The sequence below is a fragment of the Toxorhynchites rutilus genome, chromosome 1, assembly GCF_029784135.1.
Source record: "Toxorhynchites rutilus septentrionalis strain SRP chromosome 1, ASM2978413v1, whole genome shotgun sequence".
Classification (NCBI taxonomy): Eukaryota; Metazoa; Arthropoda; class Insecta; order Diptera; family Culicidae; genus Toxorhynchites; species Toxorhynchites rutilus.
Window position 1 is genome coordinate 200532826 of NC_073744.1, and position 20897 is coordinate 200553722.

General features: G+C 39.9%; 1 protein-coding gene across 8 annotated transcripts in view; it reads right to left on the reverse strand.

Moving 5' to 3' along the window:
- Positions 1-20897, reverse strand: part of LOC129766103 (heparan sulfate glucosamine 3-O-sulfotransferase 6) — a 173269-nt gene that overhangs the window by 144724 nt on the left and 7648 nt on the right. The gene's annotated exons all lie outside the window — the stretch shown is intronic.

Consider the following 20897-nt stretch of genomic DNA (forward strand, 5'->3'; position numbering starts at 1 on the left):
ATAGCCAGGATGCGCTGAGAAGAACCATTGAAAAGTATTTGTCTACGTGCAGATTGATTTTGTGCGTCAATTCTACTTCGCGGGTTATTACCGCGGTTAGGAGTCGTTGCTTGGGAATAAGAGTGCCGGCTCTATCTTAGGAGGATATTTTTAAAATTTTGAATGTAAAATTGTAAGATTGCTGGAAGTGGTGAGAAACAGCTATACGAACTGCTATCCCAAGGCGTTCTATCGAATGTTATAATATGTGGATTGGTACCGAATCTGGTTAAAAATTGCGATATGAGTCTGAAGACGCAAACGTTGAATTTTGCCGGGTACTATGAACACCGGATGCAACAAGGAAGCAAACATATATTCCATCTGGAATTGTTCGTGGCGCAGTTAATGGCACGGTATAAGAAGTTTCTCAATAAAGCCTCAATGCAAGTGGATGATTTTTGAGCGATTCTTTGAGATCGCAATTTTCTTTCGTTTTATGAAAAAATAAAATTTTTGTGTTCATCTCACGTTTATTAACTAAACAAAAAAAAACACGCCTTGTCGGTTTTCAATCGGATCGTTTTCATGATCCGCAAATAATTATGAAATGGTAAATTTATCAATATAATAAAATACCATTTCATTCAAAAACCATTATGCTGCACCATGTTCATTTGAAAATTATATTTAATGTAACTTTTAAAATCATGACACCATAATATTTTTTATTATATATGTCTGTTCATACAACAAGAAATAAATATTCGCTCGATTAATCGAATACTGAAGAACAATTGTTCGAATGAATCGAATATTGGCCCACGATTAATCGATAATCGAATAAACGAAAAATTTAGACATCTCTAACAACAACAACAACAACTTCTACTTCAACAAACGAATCTAAACAACCGTCGCGATTGTCAAAAATGATTGGAACTGACTGATCACTCACATTTCTACTACCATCATACGCCACAACCACCGCTCTCGTAACGTAAAGTTGTAAACAGAGCGATGGGCAGTGAGAGGCATTGGTACCAACCGTCATTTGGTTAGGTGTCAGAAACAAAAGAGTGGGTATCACTACTGAATATTTGGATCTCACGTGCCGTGAGAGGAATTGAGTGACTATGGTCAGCTTTTTTGTGACATTGACGGTGACGGATTGCAGCTCTGGACGCAAGGTCTTTAATGAAGGATGATAAGATGGGAAGGTTTATATGAACATATTTATAATTACATAAATTTATTCAAATATTAATATTGCCCTCACATGAGACATTCAGTGCAATTTTATCAAAACTTTGAAAGAAAAATTAATAATGGTATGCGCTTTGCTTGATTATTTACCCCCCGTTATTTGTCAATTTTTCCTGCTTTTTGTTCTTTGACCTATCATTTTGACAATTCAATTTGAGAGGTTTAAAATTGCGACAAGATAGAAACGGAGGGGGAAGGGGATGTCTAAAATCGCGCTTTTTCTGTCCACGTGGTGTGTGGACAGCCCCTTATTTGAAATCCCGCTTGAAAGCGCTTGTCACTTTTTCTTTCATCTTTCGTTGGTCGAAGAATAGTCAGCAGTTCTTGATGAAACGATGATTTTAGATAAAAATTGTAGAAAAATTCTCTCATTTTTACAGAAGCGAATAAAATTGATTTCAAATGAGGCCGGATGAATGTTAGCTGTTGAAAATGTTCGAATTTTATCCCTGTTCCTGAATAATGTTGTCATCAATCATCAAAGCGAACCCTATTTGATTACCAATTTAGCACGAAGTTGCCTCTCGGTCCCAATCTTCGGGTCTCCTTCTCGATAAATTATTCATAGCCCCGAGTACGATGTTTACTTTATTTTCTTCGCTCCGAAACATGAATGCTGTGAACCCTCTTCTCTCCGCCCCTAGACCATGTAAATGTAAATTTTCTCACAGGTTTGAAACTTACTTTGAGAAGCAGCACAGCGGCGTCTAGCGTTTCAAAACAGCTCGAGGATGGGATTGTTTGCGAAATCAAAGACACAGTGACTGTAAACGCTGCCTAAAACACAAACTCCGATAACCCAAACATGAATAAACCACTGAAACGTAAACCGGGCCGGGATGGGTCGGTCGAGTCGTGATAACGAATCTAATTTCTCTCGAACCGTGTTGCAAGACACAGTGTGGCTAATGCCCACTGCTCTTGTTCATCGTCGTCAGCTGTCATAACACAAGACAGTTGTAGCGTCTAGAAGATAATGCAACGAATCAACCGAATGCACCCTCCGATGGGAACTATCCATTCTATGTGTCCCCACTCTCGGCCATCTCATATGACAGCTTCATACCCGACGTCGTTTGATGCCGTAAACCAGATTCGCAACGACGACTGCCCGGAGATGAGACCAGGCGTGTGTGTGTGTGTTTGTGTGGGTTTTCCCCAGCTATTTCTGGCACACGGAATCCTCCGGATAATGTTTGTGGCAGCCCGAATAATTTCATCGAGACGCGTCATTGCGAAACAAAGGGGAGCCTGTTTTTGGTGCCTCCCCACTCTGGCGGCCACCCCCTTTGCGGCATGGGATTAAAATAACATCATTATGCTGCCCTCATCGTAGCGGATTTGAACGGGGCAAAACCGCAGAAAATTCCAGTTTCTGGGGCAAAAAGCACCTAGGGTAAGCCGGGCCAGAAATACATACAGAGACCTCCACCCCCTCCTCCCAGAGGCGCAAAGGCTGATCACTCTAAGCCGAGTGGGAGGATGAGTTGGCGATGATACGAAACCACTGAGTGCCTAGCAGCAAATGGACACTACCGGGGCGGTGGTGGTTAGTAAATTTAATTAAACTTCACTGCGAATCATGTTACAACACCTCACACCGCTTGGTGGAACATTTAGCACGACAGGAAATGAATGTACCGGCAGTAAATTACACCACGGATCTCCTGTCGCAACAATGGTGGTGGTGGTTGTGGCGGTTTGCAGAATTTGCACTCATAATGCCGCTAATCTGATGAGGGTCGACAGAAATTCCCAAAAAGCGTCGCGTCCTTGTTGGGCGAATTTGTTTCCATTGGCTCAAATTAGTCTCGTAACGAACATAACACAAGACTAATTTGATAGTGGCTACCAATTATCAGTGACACGCGCTGGTGGTAAGTGAAGTAAAAATTAGTCATGTTAAAAATGTTAACGAATCCTAGCAATACTGTTCGCGACTACCATGCCATCCCTAGATCCACATTATGAACAGGCAAAATTATATGTTAAAATCGCGCCAATCGTCCATTGCTCACTTGATGAACAAATGTGTTTACAAACGCGGATAGTGTTCATGTAAACAAATTAACGAATAAAGTAGGTATGTTTTTTAGATTTTATTCGCTGCTTGCACTATGGAGGAAGAGCAACGAACATGTTTACATACAATTCGGACGTTAGGCGCCATGACAGAGAAGGACAAATCGTTCGCGAACGGTACAAAAGAACTAGTTCCGCAAAAGAGATTGAACAAACGCTCGCTGAAGCTCGGTCGAACTTGCTAATGGATCGTATCCTATGTTTCAAACTAACCGGGCAATCGGTAGAACACAGGTTTCCGACGGCGGGTCGGCGGTGGACTCGGATCACGTCATCTTGGCGGTATGGGCCACCTCGATTTCTTATTCTCGTTAAACCTTAACCAGACTTAACCAGAAGTTAGACAATGAAAATCCCGCGTAACGAGAACTCCAATGATAACTTCCTTGCAAGGGAGGGGTTTGGTTAGAACCGTCCTGCAGTACAGGCCAATTCTAATTCCAAGTTTGTTTGTAAGTTTCTATGTTCCACTTGCAGCACAAGTGAAACAGAGTAACTCAGGATCTGTAGCGAAGTGAAAGATGCAACTTAGTAAACTTCCTCACGCCGGAGGAAAACCTTTTTCGGATGTAGAGGACCCGAACGTATCACTTGACTATTCTTTGGATTCTTTATTGATACTGATTATTTACATGCTTTGTGGGTTCTTAAATACTAAGATAATGGATTGTCAGCAATTTTGATGCCCCTTGCTTCCCAGTGTGAAAGGAGTTACAATTTCATTCAATAATATTTTGCCACCCGGGAAGTAAAGGGCGTTCAAATTCGGTATCCCTTTCGAATCGGGAATATGTGTCCATGCTATACTTTTTATACAGTATGTTCTCTTCCAGTCGCTGGTTAGGTTAAACCGCGACGAAATCTAATTGCGGATCCTAGCACAACTGACCTATATCCATACTCGCGAACGCGTGCGCGTAATGAATCAGCTCTTTGTAATCTGATCCCCCGCTCGGTCAGTGGCACGGCAGCGCGCTCATATTGTCGCTTTACAGCTGGTGGAAGGAAAATTGAACGACCGCTAACAGCTGATTTCAGCTAGCGGCGACACCCCCATTACATTGACCTCAGAATAAATTTCGAAAAACGAAAATTTTTTTTTTATAATAGAAATTACGAATATACCCATCATGTTTTTCTCGCATCACAATATTCCTAGCCTACTACACTTTTTCCGAGCGGTCGTTTCGGTTGCAGTTGTTCTCTACTGCGATTTATTCCGGCCACGACGAAAAGGGTATGGAAGAAACAAAATAATGTGTAAATTTGAGCCATAAATCTTGCAACTCTAGGTTTTCAATAAATGACAATTGTATTCACTAAAATGACTATCGAAAAGTCCTTTCTATGGTATATTCTTGAATGCCTAAACATCAGAAATATGAAGAAAAATTTCAAATTTCTAGACAAGAATACTGCTTCAACGGCTTAGGATGTAGATTGAGCCTTTGAAAAACAATATATCAGCGCGTCGAATTTCCTCCCACCAAGGGAAGGAAAATTACTGTCGACAACCAAGCGGCAGGAAAGTTGAAAAAATCTGCCAGGCCAACAAAAAAAAATGCAAGTTGCATTTTTTCCCACTGATGGCTCCTAAAAATTCTAGGGGGTTGTATCCGAGACACGACCGCGTAGGACGTAGTTTCGGAAACTCTGATAAGGGTTAATGGCTTGTGTGGTTTTGAAGAATCTAATCGAGAAGCAACACTCAAGAACATCATGATTACGCCTACTTTACCATGGTTCGGCTCAATGTGTTGATTGCAATGCCAGATGCACAGCTAGTAAAATATTCGTTCGCGTCCAAAGCTCCACATGAAATCGGGATTTTCAAAAAAAAATATGTTGATCCCAAATGTCTTCAAAATATATGAAACGTCGAGATCTACTGTCATCTCGATTTTTTTTCTTTGTCAAAAATCGACTCTCTGGAACTTTTTCGGTTTTTTTTTCGGAACACAAGACAAAATGTATGGCATAGGGTGCCAATTCATTCGTCTCTAGCCCTGAGAAGAGCCCTTGTGAAGGAAGCTCTTCTTCAAACTCCTTCGCCGCCCGCCTTAAAAAAGACATTTCATTGTCGTTCGACGCTCGTTAGCAAATCTTGTCCACTTTCACAGACATCAAACGGCGTTTCTTTCTATTCTCGCGGCTGTTGGAGTTGCCCGTTATCGACAGCACGGTTAGGTAAGCACACAAATGGACAGAACAAATGTATGGGGAAATGGGAATGCTTCCAATTTTCTTCAATTTAAACCATATACAGAATATGAGATTGTAATGTATCGAACAAATCATAGAGAATTTCTGATTCGATTGGTATGCAAATCGTTAAAATCCATTCGCAGAAAAAATAGTTGTTATCGTTAACTTTATTTCATTAAAACGTGACCTGAAAGACGTAGTCCTACGTCAAAAAAAAACGCGAAAAAAATCGTCACTAGACACTATTTTGATTCACAATTTTTGAACTACTTGCAGAAAACTCATTACACTTTTACTTAGATAATAAATTTTATACAAAGAACTTGATTTCCATTGATTATTTTCTTCCTGAAGATTCATTTAAAGGGTGTGTCACATCAAATTGCATCACGGAAAAAAGGCTGTAGAAATTCGCCCAGTAGACCGATCCTTTTGAAAATTTTAGACAGTAAAATAAAAACTATTAAACAACTTTTGGCATTTTCTTTTTATTCATACTTCGAGCCCAAGCCCGTATGCTCGCACCTTCCTCTTTACCCCGTCCATAAGGTTCTGTACAACGTCAGGTTGTAGTTTTTTTTGAACAGAAATCCATTTTCTCTTGAAGTCCGCCTCCGATTTGACAACTTTTGGGTTCTTCCGGAGGGCCTGCTTCATAATCGCCCAATATTTCTCTATTGGGCGAAGCTCCGGCGCGTTGGGCGGGTTCATTTCCTTTGGCACGAAGGTGACCCCGTTGGATTCGTACCACTCCAACACGTCCTTTGAATAGTGGAACGAAGCGAGATCCGGCCAGAAGATGGTCGGGCCCTCGTGCTGCTTCAATAGTGGTAGTAAGCGCTTCTGTAGGCACTCCTTAAGGTAAACCTGGCCGTTTACCGTGCCGGTCATCACGAAGGGGGCGCTCCGCTTTCCGCAAGAGCAGATCGCTTGCCACACCATGTACTGTTTGGCAAACTTGGATAGTTTCTGCTTGCGAATCTCCTCCGGAACGCTGAATTTGTCCTCTGCGGAGAAGAACAACAGGCCCGGCAGCTGACGAAAGTCCGCTTTGACGTAGGTTTCGTCGACGATTACCAGGCAATGCGGCTTCGTCAGCATTTCGGTGTACAGCTTCCGGGCACGCGTCTTTCCCACCATGTTTTGCCTTTCGTCGCGATTAGGAGCCTTCTGAACCTTGTATGTACGCAGGCCCTCCCGCTGCTTGGTCCGCTGGACGAATGAACTTGACAAATTCAGCTTATTGGCGACATCCCGGACCGAACTTCTCGGATCACGTCTAAACTGCTTAACTACGCGCTTGTGATCTTTCTCACTGACGGAGCATCCATTTTTGCCGTTCTTCACCTTCCGGTCGATGGTTAGGTTCTCGAAGTATCGTTTTAGTACTCTGCTGACCGTGGATTGGACGATTCCCAGCATCTTACCGATGTCCCGATGTGACAACTCCGGATTCTCGAAATGAGTGCACAGGATTAATTCACGACGCTCTTTTTCATTCGACGACATTTTTCCAAATTTACGAAAAATTAACAGTGAAGCATGGCCAACGTGATCTATTCACTCTTATCTGATTATAAGCGAAAGCTGAAGATATAATTCCTAAAAATTAAATTTCTACAGCGTTTTCTCCGTGATGCAATTTGATGTGACACACCCTTTATGTTTCCTGCCGCCGAGAAACCCTAATTTTATACAGCAAAAAACATGTTTCTGACGCTGCTAATTTATATATTTCGAAATAATTAACTCCTGGATTTTTAACTGTGCGGAATTTCACTTCCCGGTGAGCGAAAACGTTTTCTGTAAACTTTTCGGTTCCTTGTGATATTCAGAATAATTGATAGTTTTACTTTTTCACTATTTCACTACGATGGTTTATTTGCGATTGAACAAAGTACTTAACATTCCGTGCGATTATAGCTATCTTGCAACTTTTTTTTTTTTAGTACTCTTTTGTTTTTTTTCCAAAATAGGCCTCAGTTTCGGTAATCTCTCAATCATCGGTCTTCAATTTCTAGCCAGCAAGCATTCTCTTCAGGTCTGCGAATAGAAAATAGTCGGTGGATGCGGAAGCAACTCGAAGCCCAATTCATGCAATTTTGCCATCGTTTTCATTGATTTGTGATTTTTCGATTTTTTTCACAATAACAAAAGTTGCTTCACTCTCAATTCTGTAACTCACGAACCATCCCAAACCTGACCAGTCCCACAAAATTGTTGCCCCCTCAACCTCGAGTAAACCGCAAGAAATCGGTCAAATCCTTCTAACCATAGATTAAGATTAAATAATGTAAACAAAATTGAATTAGCGGCTCCGCAAAGCTTCTGCGATTGAGCCTTAAGCGGACCTTACACGGTCAACTTTATTGACAATATGATGACATTTGAGAGCATAATGACAGCTGAACATGGCCGACAACGCAAAAATCCGGATTTTCTGATTTTTGGGCATCAATATCGTGACATTTCATATGGATGCATGATGTTGACGTTTTACCTCACGGACTTCCAGACTGAGTTGCCAGATTTGCAATTAAAATTTATAAACTGTCTGTCCAATTAGAAAAATGTCGCATTAAATGTAAATTACTGTACTTTAAATAGCAAAATACGGTACTTTTCACGACACATATCAAAACCTCAAAGCAAACTGACAGTGTGATGGTGACAGAGTGAATGAAAATTAACAACGTCTTAGGAATTTTTTAACGTTGAACTCGGTCATTCTTTGCACTAGCGAATGCTCTTTAGTCTAAGTTGTGTGTCTTCACACTCCGCTATAAAATTTGGAGAATGAGAAGATTTGGGCAACACACACAGGAGAAAAAACATCACGTGTTAATTCAAGTTACAGTAGAATCCCGATTATCCGCGGAATAGTCGGGTAAACTCACCGCGAATAACGAAAATCGCGGATGACCCATTAAAGGATCAAAAAAGAAATGCAAACACGAAAAAAGATGTTTCAACATAAAAAACTATGTTTTATCAATACAGAAATCATTAAACTATGCATCTATAAGGTCGTGTATATCAGTGGTTAAATAATGTAAAAGCCATGACTACAACAAAAGATCATGGGCCTACCACTCACTAAGAAATTCCGGAAAGGCCTATTGATTTACTATGGAACTCGCAGTCGCGAATAATCCGCACGGCGGATCACCCGCTCGCGGATAATCGTGGTTCTACTGTCATAGTCTTATTTATGGAATAAAAACGTTTGTTGCAGATAATATAACTCTGAAACTGAAAGGAACAGTCTGTATAGGTCTGTATTTGTGAAGCGAGTATTATGATGTGTTTTTGAGAAGGAAATACGAGTTTCAAAGTGTGAATTATGAATGAAAATTAACTTTTCCGAATCAAATTAGTATTCTATGTGAATGCAAATCACTTTTTTCTGCAAGTGGTGAGAAAATCCCATACAAAAGTTGTGTCCGGAATTGACGTTATATTATAATAATAAATTTTAGTAGGAATATCTAAAAATTCAGAGGAAATAGGTTAAGTTAGGGTTAGGACTACGCGCTTCAACTAATTAAATAATACCACGTAGATATTTGTATTAAAATTTTACCAAGTAAAAATTGCCTTTTAGCCTTCTAATCTGATGGAGAATAGTTTGGATCCCAAACTCGAATGTCGCCACTAGCCATCGCGGACATTTTCGTTGTCTCCGGTTGAGGGCGATATTGACCATGTAAGGTGGCAAAATATTGATTGAGGTTAGATCGGATGTCGAAAGCCTAGCTGTCACGATATTGAAGACACACATTGTCAATCATTTTGATCGTGTAAGGTGCCCCTTACAAATAAACGAGTTGGAAAAAAAACTCACGAACCAATCGACCGATTGCTGTCAAATTTTGACACGTTTCAATTGAAATATGGTGCTTTGTGATAGTCAGGTAGACTTTTGCAAGAGGCGCCATCTAGACGTCAACCTTATGAACTTTTCCGCCGAACTGTTATTGTTGGATATTTGCTCGGGTGTTCTGGAATATTCGCTATAAATAATGGAGCTTCGTTTTATAGTGGGTCTGTTTCCATCCGTTCATATTCTATGACAATTCGATTGTTATTGCTTTGATTATACAATGTTATTGTTTATTGTGATGAGTCAATGTCCTGGAAAAAAGGTAATGAAGATGGTCGAGTTTCGAGCGACATAGCATGCGCTGCCATAACTATTTCGCAAATAGTGAGGTCAGGCGTTGTGTTTATCTTTGATTGCCCACCGCGTTCACGTGAAAATGCTATTTTCAGGAAGTAATTTATCAACGTTCATTTTTGTAGAGCTCCCGCTGATTATGAGGGTAATGTGATAGCGTGGAGTGAATATTAGTGAAATCACGTCGAAAAAGACGGATAAAAGTGATATTTCCATGCGGCATTTTCGCTCCCCATGTTCATGGAAACAAATAAAGTTTCATTATTTTACCGTTATGAAGTTGATTTTTCGAAGGCTCTCAGTGTCGGTGTGTATGTTGTGAGATAATAATCGCCAATTAATCAAAATTTCACCGAAAATGTTACTGTTTTCGAGAACTAAGCATATGACTGCTCTCTGGACCTTTTTGCCACATGAATAATCTAAATAAGCCACGATATAATTGTCATCTGTTGAAAAACAACCAGTTGAATGATTTCATGAGAACTTTGGCTCAAATTATCATGCAACCGTGAGTACTCTCAACATTATTAATCGATTGTGGTTTTATTGGAGTAAGAATCAGAACATAGCATAACTGCATGCTCGAAACAAACATATTTTTTACATTTCATGCAGTTGTTGCGTGTTTTTCGAGTCTTTTATCGAAGAGAAGGAGAACGAACTTCTAGATAATTACCAGATGATAAAGGTTCTGAAATATAAAGTTTGCATATTTCTAATATTCTTTGTCTCTGTTTTCTTGATAAACTAAGAATTAATGCCTTTTTTAGATGGGACGTAAAAATATATAAAATATATAAAAGGATTTCTAGGAACTTCCTTTTCTTTTTCTTGTTTTCTTATCGATATTGTCCATCTATCTATATATATAAAAATTGAGTGATGTCTGTCTGTCTGTCTGATTCTTATAGACTCGGAAACTACTGAACCGATCGACATGAAAATTGGTATGTAGGGGTTTTTGGGGCCGGGGAAGGTTTTCGTGATATTTTGAGACCCCTCCCCCCTCTCTAAGGGGGGGGCTGCCAAACAAATGAAACACAAATTTCTGCATTACTCGGAAATTAACCAAGCAAACGAAACCAAAGTTAGAATGTGAAAGTTTTAGGGTGCAATAAATGTTTCTATGATGGTTAGACAGTCTTTCCCCCACTCAAAGGGGGGGCTGCCATACAAATGAAACACAAATTTCTGCATTACTCGAGAATTAAACAAGCAAATGAAACCAAATTTGGCATGTGGAGGTTTTAGGATGCAATAAATGTTTCTATGGTGATAAGATACTCCTTCCCCCTCTCTTAGAGGGGGCTGCCATACAAATGAAACACAATTTTTTGCATTACTCGGAAATTAATCAATCAAACGAAACCAAAGTTGGCAATTGAAAGTTTTAGGGTGCAATAAATGTTTCTATGATGGTTAGACAGTCCTTCCCCCACTCAAAGGGGGGGCTGCCATACAAATGAAACACAAATTTCTGCATTACTCGAGAATTAAACAAGCAAATGAAACCAAATTTGGCATGTGGAGGTTTTAGGATGCAATAAATGTTTCTATGGTGTTAAGATACTCCTTCCCCCTCTCTTAGAGGGGGCTGCCGTACAAATGAAACACAAATTTTTGCATTACCCGAGAATTAATCAAGCAAATTAAACCAAATTAGGCATATGGAAACTTTAGGGTGCAATGAATGTTTCTATGGTGGTTAGATACCCCTCCCCCCTCTCTTAGGGGTGGCTGCCATACAAATAAAACACAAATTTCTGCATTACTCGAGAATTAATCAAGTAAATGGGCGGGACGAAGTTTGCCGGGTTAGCTAGTTATAAATAAAATATCCCCGGAACTGTAACTGTTAAAAACTACCATAAGCCACCGATTAGTTTATAGTTAACTGTTTACAATTATTCCACAAGTGAAATTCTTTCACAAGTGTGTATATGTATGATCATTATATTTAGCGAATAACTATACGAAAGTCAAACATTTATATTTTGCCTTTGAACGTATGAATCTAACGACGAATATATCTACGAATAGTTAATAAATGGATCCGTTCAATCCAGTTACAAAAGGGACTGAAATCAAATAAGAATAGTCCGGTAATGATCTTATGCATTATATGTAATAAGAATTCCACGCCACTAACATTAATTTATACATTTCATTCAACAATATTCTAGAATATGAAAAAAGGTACTTGTCCAAAAAAGTTACTCCTATACTCGCGTCGGTGTGTCAGACCGAAAGTGTTGAAAAAGTGACATACGCCCCCTTTGTACCAACACATGCGATACGCTAAACGATGACGAACGTCGAATAACGAAGCTAGAGAGAATCGCAAAGTCGTAGTGTTCATATTTTCTGATAAATGAACGAATTATTGATTTCTCGGTCTGACAGACCAATGCGCGAGTATAGGAGTGTTAAAGCATTAATTATGCTTGGATGTTTCCAGGTGCGGAGTTTATGCTGTTGCTGAGTTTTGATTAGTGTTTGAAATTTGTTGTTGGTGTAGCTATGTGTTCTGTTTTTTATACATTTGTTGTATAACCCGTTTTGTTTGTATTTGCTTCATCGAAACCTGAGACGAGACCTGATAATTGGCTTTTGATCTTTTCTTGCGTTTTCTTCGATCTAGTGCGAACAACAGGGATGCCTAAACACGCGATATGACGGTTTTCCAAATAATACCTGGTTTCCGGAGGTTATTTTTCCACGCCCGTAACATGTGTAAGTATCATTTATTCTAATAATAGTTATATTTGGTTGAAGAAGTCAAAATTGTAGCATGTTTTGCAACGAATTGTACTCTTCTTTTATTTTTCGTCATGAAAACTAATTTGAGAGTATGTACCGTGAGCTTGAGCTTGAGCTTGAGCCTAGGTAGACTGTACAATTCGTAGTTGCTCTCCGTGATTGACCTGACCCAGCGAAATAGCACAAAGAACACTCTGAATGATGCTTGGGAGTACCAAATCTTTCTCATTGTGCAAGTTCCGGTGATTCGAGCTTTAAATAGTCAATAACGTCGCCGGCCACGTCCCTACATTCACCAGGGGAAGGAAAGGAATGTTAGTATGATATTCACCGCCCGAAGGCCAGAAGGGTCGCCTCTATAGCGGCGTTCCCTAGCGGTTATCAAGGAAGGGATAGTTGTTAGTAGGGATATATGAATCTGGATTCCCTGAGGTAAGTGATGTGATTATGTAAACGGAACTATCGACCATTCGGAAAGACAAAATTGGAAAAATCCTATGTCAACACGCGACAGAGAATATCTCGATTTAGTATCAAATGTGTATTTAATATGATAGATAGACTTTCGAATTTGGGACCCGAAAAAAACGAAAGTTTAAAGTTGAAGCATATACTCAAACAAAAACATCTAGTATGTCGCTATAATCAAAAAAAAATCCGAAAGAACCACTGAATACAGGAAACCGAAACGAAACACACTGCTATCACTAATAGGGGAAGGGCGGTAAAGACGGACATCTGAGTAAAAGTTGATTTTTTCATAAATTTCACAAAAAAAATATACAGCTATCTCAACACGAATCGATAGACTCTTTTAATGGTAAAAATTGTTTTTGAAGCAGAAATTTCACAAAATTAATGTGTCCGGCATCTTTGAAAAAATAAATAAAAATGAAAAGACGGATACTCGAAGGGAAAGATGGACACCTGGGGTGGGAAAGATGGACACTAACAGAAAAGTTATATTTTGAAATTCAAATTGACCTTTGCAGATCAGTGATCTTTGCAGATCACTTTTATGTTTTTATTTACCATTTTGACATAAGACCAGCCAGGTGTACACAGTAAATGTCAAAATTATTGATACACCGTATTGTATGTTTGTACAGCATACAAACTTAAAATGAAAATGTAATTTTTCAATCATACATAAGTGTCCATCTTACTCACCCTGACCGTCTCTCCCGACTTTCCGCTATTACAGCTCTAAAATTAATGAAAATCTATATCAGCGGCAACAAAAGATGAGGGATATCATCCGAAACTGTTCGACGCATTCGAGGAATGTATTTTGGATCGCATTTGCTGAAGAAGCACGTGGAACGTGAAACGTTTGAACTTCCATTCACGTGCCGCCATGCTTTTCTCGGAACAAACGATCTGCAGCAGCAGCAACAACAGCTTGGGGCAACTAATTGTAGCTACATGTTCGTAATAAAATTCTATTCCCAGCAGACGATGGCTATCGTGCCGAGACATGTTTTCCTCTGTATTGAATGAAAAGTATGCAGCTCGAGCAAAGTGTTTTGGGAACCATCACGTAGTAGTTTTGAGCGTTTTGTGCCAGCGGCAAGCGAACGGGATTCGGCGAAGGATGGGCAACGATTAGATCAGAGCGCGGCAGTCCAAATCTCGCCTCTGGCATCTCTCGATGTCTGTCCGGCGTCGGTCGGATACTGCGGGTGTGTCACGCTGGATAATATATTCAGTGCTGGGATTTCGTTCCACCAGTTATGCATATTTTTACCATTATCAGGTTGGAATTTGGGTCAGTTTTAGCAGCATGGCAGTTTAATTAATGCCAATTTATCATACAATTAATACCACACTGTGGGACTCACAGCGCTACTGACTGGCATTCCTTCCCAACGTGTGACACTTCATTTTAATTGTTTGACAGGTGAATCGTCCCCAGTGATCGCTCCATCATAGTCAGCGTCGATTTTTGCCAGACAGTTATTTTCTATCTTTTTTTTCTGTTTGTTTTCACTAAACACCGAAAAGATTAACGACCGTCGGCAGACTAAAGTTTCCGCCCTCTGCTGCCATCCTATCTTCCTCGCTCTCTATTCAAACACGCTGACGGTAATGTCCTCCCGACTGGGGCGGCACACGGAAAGGAACCGGGAAGACGTACCATGTTTTATCGCCTCTCCCCTTTTCCTGACTCGGGTTGAGCGAGTTTTATTTTATGACTCAAGATATTATGTCTCGCTTGCTTGGATGCCATCCGTATATTCGACAACAATGCGCAGACGAATTTTGGTTTGGCGCAATGTTTGGGTATTGCCGTCTATTTTCGGATTGGTACAGAATGCTACTACTAATGATATTGAAACTCACCCATGAGTCTGCCGATGTCGAACTCTCGGAGCTGGTTCTCGTGTAACGAAATCTGGCATCGGTTCGACTCTTCCGTCCATTGTCGTTCCTCGAATGAATCTGATTATTTCCTCGTATTATTTCACATTAAGGGCGCTTCGGGAAACGCAAACGGGGAAACATAACACGGAATGATTAAATTTATTATTTTATATTAAATCGTTTGATCCCAAGGGGGTGTGCAATGGTTGAATCCACTTCTCCTCTTTCTCCTCTCTGGCTGATGGGTTGTTTTTGCTTTATTTCTGCTTCTGGCAAGAAAAACGGCCGGCTCAGTGATCACCGTTTCTTTTTTCAATCAGAGAGCTGTTGCAAAATCTGAATTGGAGTCATCGGACAGTTCCTTCAGATGGCACTTTAAGCACATCTGATGAAGATACATCGGAAATATTGGTAGACATTCTTCAAAATAGTAGGCGGTTCGAAAATGTCGCAGAGCGACATCTACAGTATTGGACAAAACATTTGCACATGCAATCTGGATTTAATAAAATACATTAGTAAACTTTATTTTTCCACAACATTTACTGAAAATATTTTTGCAGTTGTCGGCTCAGCAATTTAGCTGCCTATTTCACAAATACACACAAAAAGGTCATCCGTTAGCGTCTTGACAGTCTTATGTCTTCGTGTGAACGAACCCTTAAAACATTTGAATGATCTGTCAATGTCAAAACGTTAGTCAGAATCCACATTTTTACCATGGGTAAGTACACGAACGAGCAACACTTAATAACTATTAAAAATTACTACTAAATTACTAATTACTACTAATTGGGCATCTCCCAAATCACATTGTGGCGTGTTTTGCGAAAAAGAATCTTGGGACTTACAAGATCAAATTGACTCAAGAACTGAAGCCACTTGTGCTTCAAGAAACACCATTGTATCTGAAAATTTGAGCAGGCCAGTAAATCGAGTCCAGCGATCGATCCTCTGAACGGGCCCGTGGTGGTCATATGGTCGGAATCGAATTTCAATCTTAAATGTTCGGAGCTGAACTACAGCCAAAATAAATTTGAACTCAATATCTTAAAAAAACTGTGTTTTATTGGAAGAAAAGTTGACAAACCCGCTATGAACAACCTGTTATTATAAGGAGTGTATCGAAAATAAGCTGTAAATACATTTTTAATCTTAAAATCCTTTTTTTTATCAATCAAACTCACTTTCGACTTAACGCCTTTCATTAGGTTTTGTACAGTGTGGATCGATCGGCTTTCTTGGACGCAGAATTTTAGGTTTTCTTGAATTTCGCCATGTTTAAGTATCCTTTTTGAAGATTCGCTTGACAATGGCCCAGTATCTCTCGATCAGATGAAGCTGGGAGACGTTTGGCGGATGGATGTCTTCCTCAACAAAATCTACATCATTATCCTTAAACCACTTTAAAGTGGTTTGAGTGGTGGGGTGCTATGCTTCTTGTATAGTGAAAGCAACCTTTTCTGCTGTTGCTCAGATTGGTAGACATCGGAATTTATTGTTCCTTTTGTGTAAAATTTTGACGACTTTAATCTACATGAGCAGATTTCGTGCCACACAAACACTTTCTGTCCAAAATTTTCCACCTAATTGACGTCGCATGGTTACTCACATCTTCGTCAAACTGTAGTCCCGGAAGAGCTCTTGAGTCCTCTTCAACGCAAGTTTCATCATCCATCAGGATGCACTCATTAGATTTCTGCGAACTTCGATGATACAGCTTCCGGGCTCTGGTTTTCGCTAGTGATTTTTGTCTACTTTGTTTTGATTTTTTTTGCTTCTTGTATGTCTTCGGGTTGTTCCGCTTTCTGATCCACTGCACCATTTCAACCGTCTTCCCAGCTTTTTTCGCTAATTCGATTAATGAGGTTGGTTACTTTCGGGTCCAGATTGGGGTTGGAAGGACCAGGTTGTCCTGGCTTCCATGACTTGAACTTAGGCTCCTATCTAATAAGCGACATTTCGGAAGGAATGAAAAATCCATACGTAAACAAATCCTTGATAAACTCTCGACATATCAAGAAACTAAATGCAGGTGAGCACAACTGAATTCGTTAGCACACCAATGGACAGGGCTACTAAAATGTTTATAGTTTATTTTCGATACACTCCTTATAAATAAAAGTTGAACGTCAAATGTGTTGGTAAGCGCAAAACTCGAGGAAGAAATGGTCAGAACTGAACCAGCCTTAATTTGTTGTATGGTAAGAAAAAAATGAAATTTTTTTTTTGAAAACATTGAAGGATAAAGGGTGTGTCACATCAAATTGCATCACGGAAAAAACGCTGTAGAAATTCGCCCAGTAGACCGATCCTTTTGAAAATTTTAGACAGTAAAATAAAAACTATTAAACAACTTTTGGCATTTTCTTTTTATTCATACTTCGAGCCCAAGCCCGTATGCTCGCACCTTCCTCTTTACCCCGTCCATAAGGTTCTGTACAACGTCAGGTTTTAGTTTTTTTTTGAACAGAAATCCATTTTCTTTCGAAGTCCGCCTCCGATTGACAACTTTTGGGTTCTTCCGGAGAGCCTGCTTCATAATCGCCCAATATTTCTCTTTTGGGCGAAGCTCCGGCGCGTTGGGCGGGTTCATTTCCTTTGGCACCAAGGTGACCCCGTTGGCTTCGTACCACTCCAACACGTCCTTTGAATAGTGGCACGAAGCGAGATCCGGCCAGAAGATGGTCGGGCCCTCGTGCTGCTTCAATAGTGGTAGTAAGCGCTTCTGTAGGCACTCCTTAAGGTAAACCTGCCCGTTTACCGTGCCGGTCATCACGAAGAGGGCGCTCCGCTTTCCGCAAGAGCAGATCGCTTGCCACACCATGTACTTTTTGGCAAACTTGGATAGTTTCTGCTTGCGAATCTCCTCCGGAACGCTGAATTTGTCCTCTGCGGAGAAGAACAACAGGCCCGGCAGCTGACGAAAGTCCGCTTTGACGTAGGTTTCGTCGTCCATTACCAGGCAATGTGGCTTCGTCAGCATTTCGGTGTACAGCTTCCGGGTTCGCGTCTTCCCCACCATGTTTTGCCTTTCGTCGCGGTTAGGATCCTTCTGAACCTTGTATGTACGCAGCCCCTCCCGCTGCTTGGTCCGCTGTACGAATGAACTTGACAAATTCAGCTTATTGACGACATTCCGGACCGAACTTCTCGGATCATGTCTAAACTGCTTAACTACGCGCTTGTGATCTTTTTCACTGACGGAGCATCCATTTTTGCCGTTCTTCACCTTCCGGTCGATGGTTAGGTTCTCGAAGTTTCGTTTTAGTACTCTGCTGACCGTGGATTGGACGATTCCCAGCATCTTACCGATGTCCCGATGTGACAACTCCGGATTCTCGAAATGAGTGCACAGGATTAATTCACGACGCTCTTTTTCGTTCGACGACATTTTTCCAAATTTACGAGAAATTGACAGTGAAGCATGGCCAACGTGATCTATACACTCTTATCTGATTATAAGCGAAAGCTGAAGATATAATTCCTAAAAATTAATTTTCTACAGCGTTTTTTCTAAGATGCAATTTGATGTGACACACCCTTTATCGTGTTTAGTGTGTGCAAATCGTTTGACCAGCGCTTAACTGTGGATCGGAAGGTTGGAAACGGAACAAATTGAAAAGTATGCTCCCGACAGATGGATCCAAACCTCGAAAGGTTGGAAAATCAAATTCATATGCACAAAAAGTGAAGCAGAGGCATGTACTGAAGGCGTACAAAGTGAAAAAGGTGCCCAATCGTGATGATAAGCAAAATTTCACTGCATAAAGCCGTGCTAAGGTGCTCTACACCCAGTTTTTGCAAAAATGTTCATACACCATAATGGACGATGCAACTTATGTTCTCGAAGACTTCAAACAGCTTTCGGGTCTCGCTTTTTATACTGCAATGCGAAGGAATGCCGCAACCGAGTGTTTCCGGACCAAGAAGCAGTCTAAATTCCCCAAAATGTACATGGTTTGGCAGGCCAAATGTAGTTGTAGCCGAAAATCCAAAACTTTCGTCTCTACCGGCACTATCAACAAAGATGTCTACGAGAAGGAATGTCTCTAGAAGCGGTTGCTACCATTCATAAGAAGCCACAACTCTCCAGCGTTGTTTTGGATAGATTTGGTCTCTTGTCACTTTGCAAAATCAACCCTGGAATGGTATAATGCACATGAGGTCAAATATGTGCCAAAAACAGCAAATCCACCGAACTGTCCAGAACTTCGCCCAGTGGAAAAGTACTGGGCTCTGATTAAGCGAAAACTATTCGAAACTAAGAAGAAAGCGAATGGCATTAATGATACTGAAGAGTAACCAAGAGCTGTCGAAAAAAAATGGGTGGGTTATATCTATGATATAACCGCAAGGTTGACGTGGGACTACCTTAGCTTAGCAATCATTTGTTTGTATTCTTTAAATTTTTGATGAAATGAAACAATCCCCGAATTCATTTGAATTCAATATATTTGCTTTGTGAGTAAAAAGATTATATAATGTCATGTAAGGTCAATCAATTCATTGTGATAGGTTATGTTCTTCGTTACAAGTAAATTTAATAAGAGTCCTTTTTCGTTTGGTATGATTCCTAGGACAAAATATGTGAACGGAAGAATTATCAAACGATTATTCTATTTTACGTTTCCTTCTGAAGTTTGCATCTCTCAAGTGTACGTACTTCTCGAACCGAGAATTTGCTTCATTTGATGAACTTCAGGCACTCAGTTTCGATTTTGACATGTACGTAGAACGCATATTGCTTAATCAAAAGGCGTTATCGCAGCAAATGGTTAAAGACATTTTGCCTAATCATGCTCTGCAACGCTCATTGGTTTTGAAGTCTGTGTTAGGGAACACATTTTGGTGAGAACAAAAATCCCCATACTTTCATGTATTTGCAATGCCGATTTCCCCAAGGCTGATTGGTTTTGATGGCTGTGTTAGGGAAACTGTAGATCAGGCCAATCAAAATGAGGCAGTTAGGGCGTTCAGATAACGATTAACAATTTACAGTTATTCAATTGTTTATCTAATGAAAAATAGTATTTTATTAACTGCGATAGAAGCGTAGAAATATTCCCTATCAACTGATGGAAACATCTTTCCGATCCAGTAAGAAATGTTCGAGTTATAAGCATTCGGAATCTTTCATTTTTTCCTGCATGTTATGTGTTTAGGTTTTCATTTAACCCCCCATATACTCCGGTTAGACGTAGTCCCACGTCAAAACAATTAAGGAGAATGATGGAAAGCTACTGAAACTACACAGATTCAAACTTTGAATTCGATTTACTAAAAATCATGATCATGTTACTTGGTCCGGTCCAGAGATGATCCTGGCATTTGGCGTGCGGTAACGTGCGCATCGAATGGTTTTATTACAGTTACAAAGTCTTGTAGAACTGAAAAATGTAATTCAAACGAGAAATTGAATGTACCGTTATGAATCATATTTCGGACGCTTAAGGCATATGATGTAGGAAACAGATCTAAACATTATGCACAGGTATTGTTTGGTTGATATTTTTAATAAATTGGTTCAATATGGTATAATATATTTCTACTTTGGTAACTATTTGATTGAAAACATAAAAAAATCATCGAATAAAATGCTTTTCAAATGAAGCGAATGAGAATCAAACTTCGGACACTAAATCAAATTTCGGACAGATTGAATTCAAATTTCGGACACTTTATTTTGTAATTTTTTGGACGAAAATTACATTATACTTGATTATATTTTATAGTCACCTGCGAAACACTTACCAAGCAATCACCAATTTACTGTTAACAATGATGAGAACTGATGAAACACGGGAGAAATTTAAATATTGATGAACGGATAACTTCTACGTGTTCACGCTAAGCAAACGTCAAACACAAACGATAATGAGTAGTGTTGTTAGATTTTTGCCGATAATTCAAACGTAGTTCTCATATGAAATGATAGTGAAACCAAGGGATTACTCTAAAGAAGCAATTGTGATATTGATTTTATAGTTATATCATCAGTGCATTAAGAATTTCAAGATATTAGAACCAAGTGTCCGAAATATGATTCAGAACGGTATGT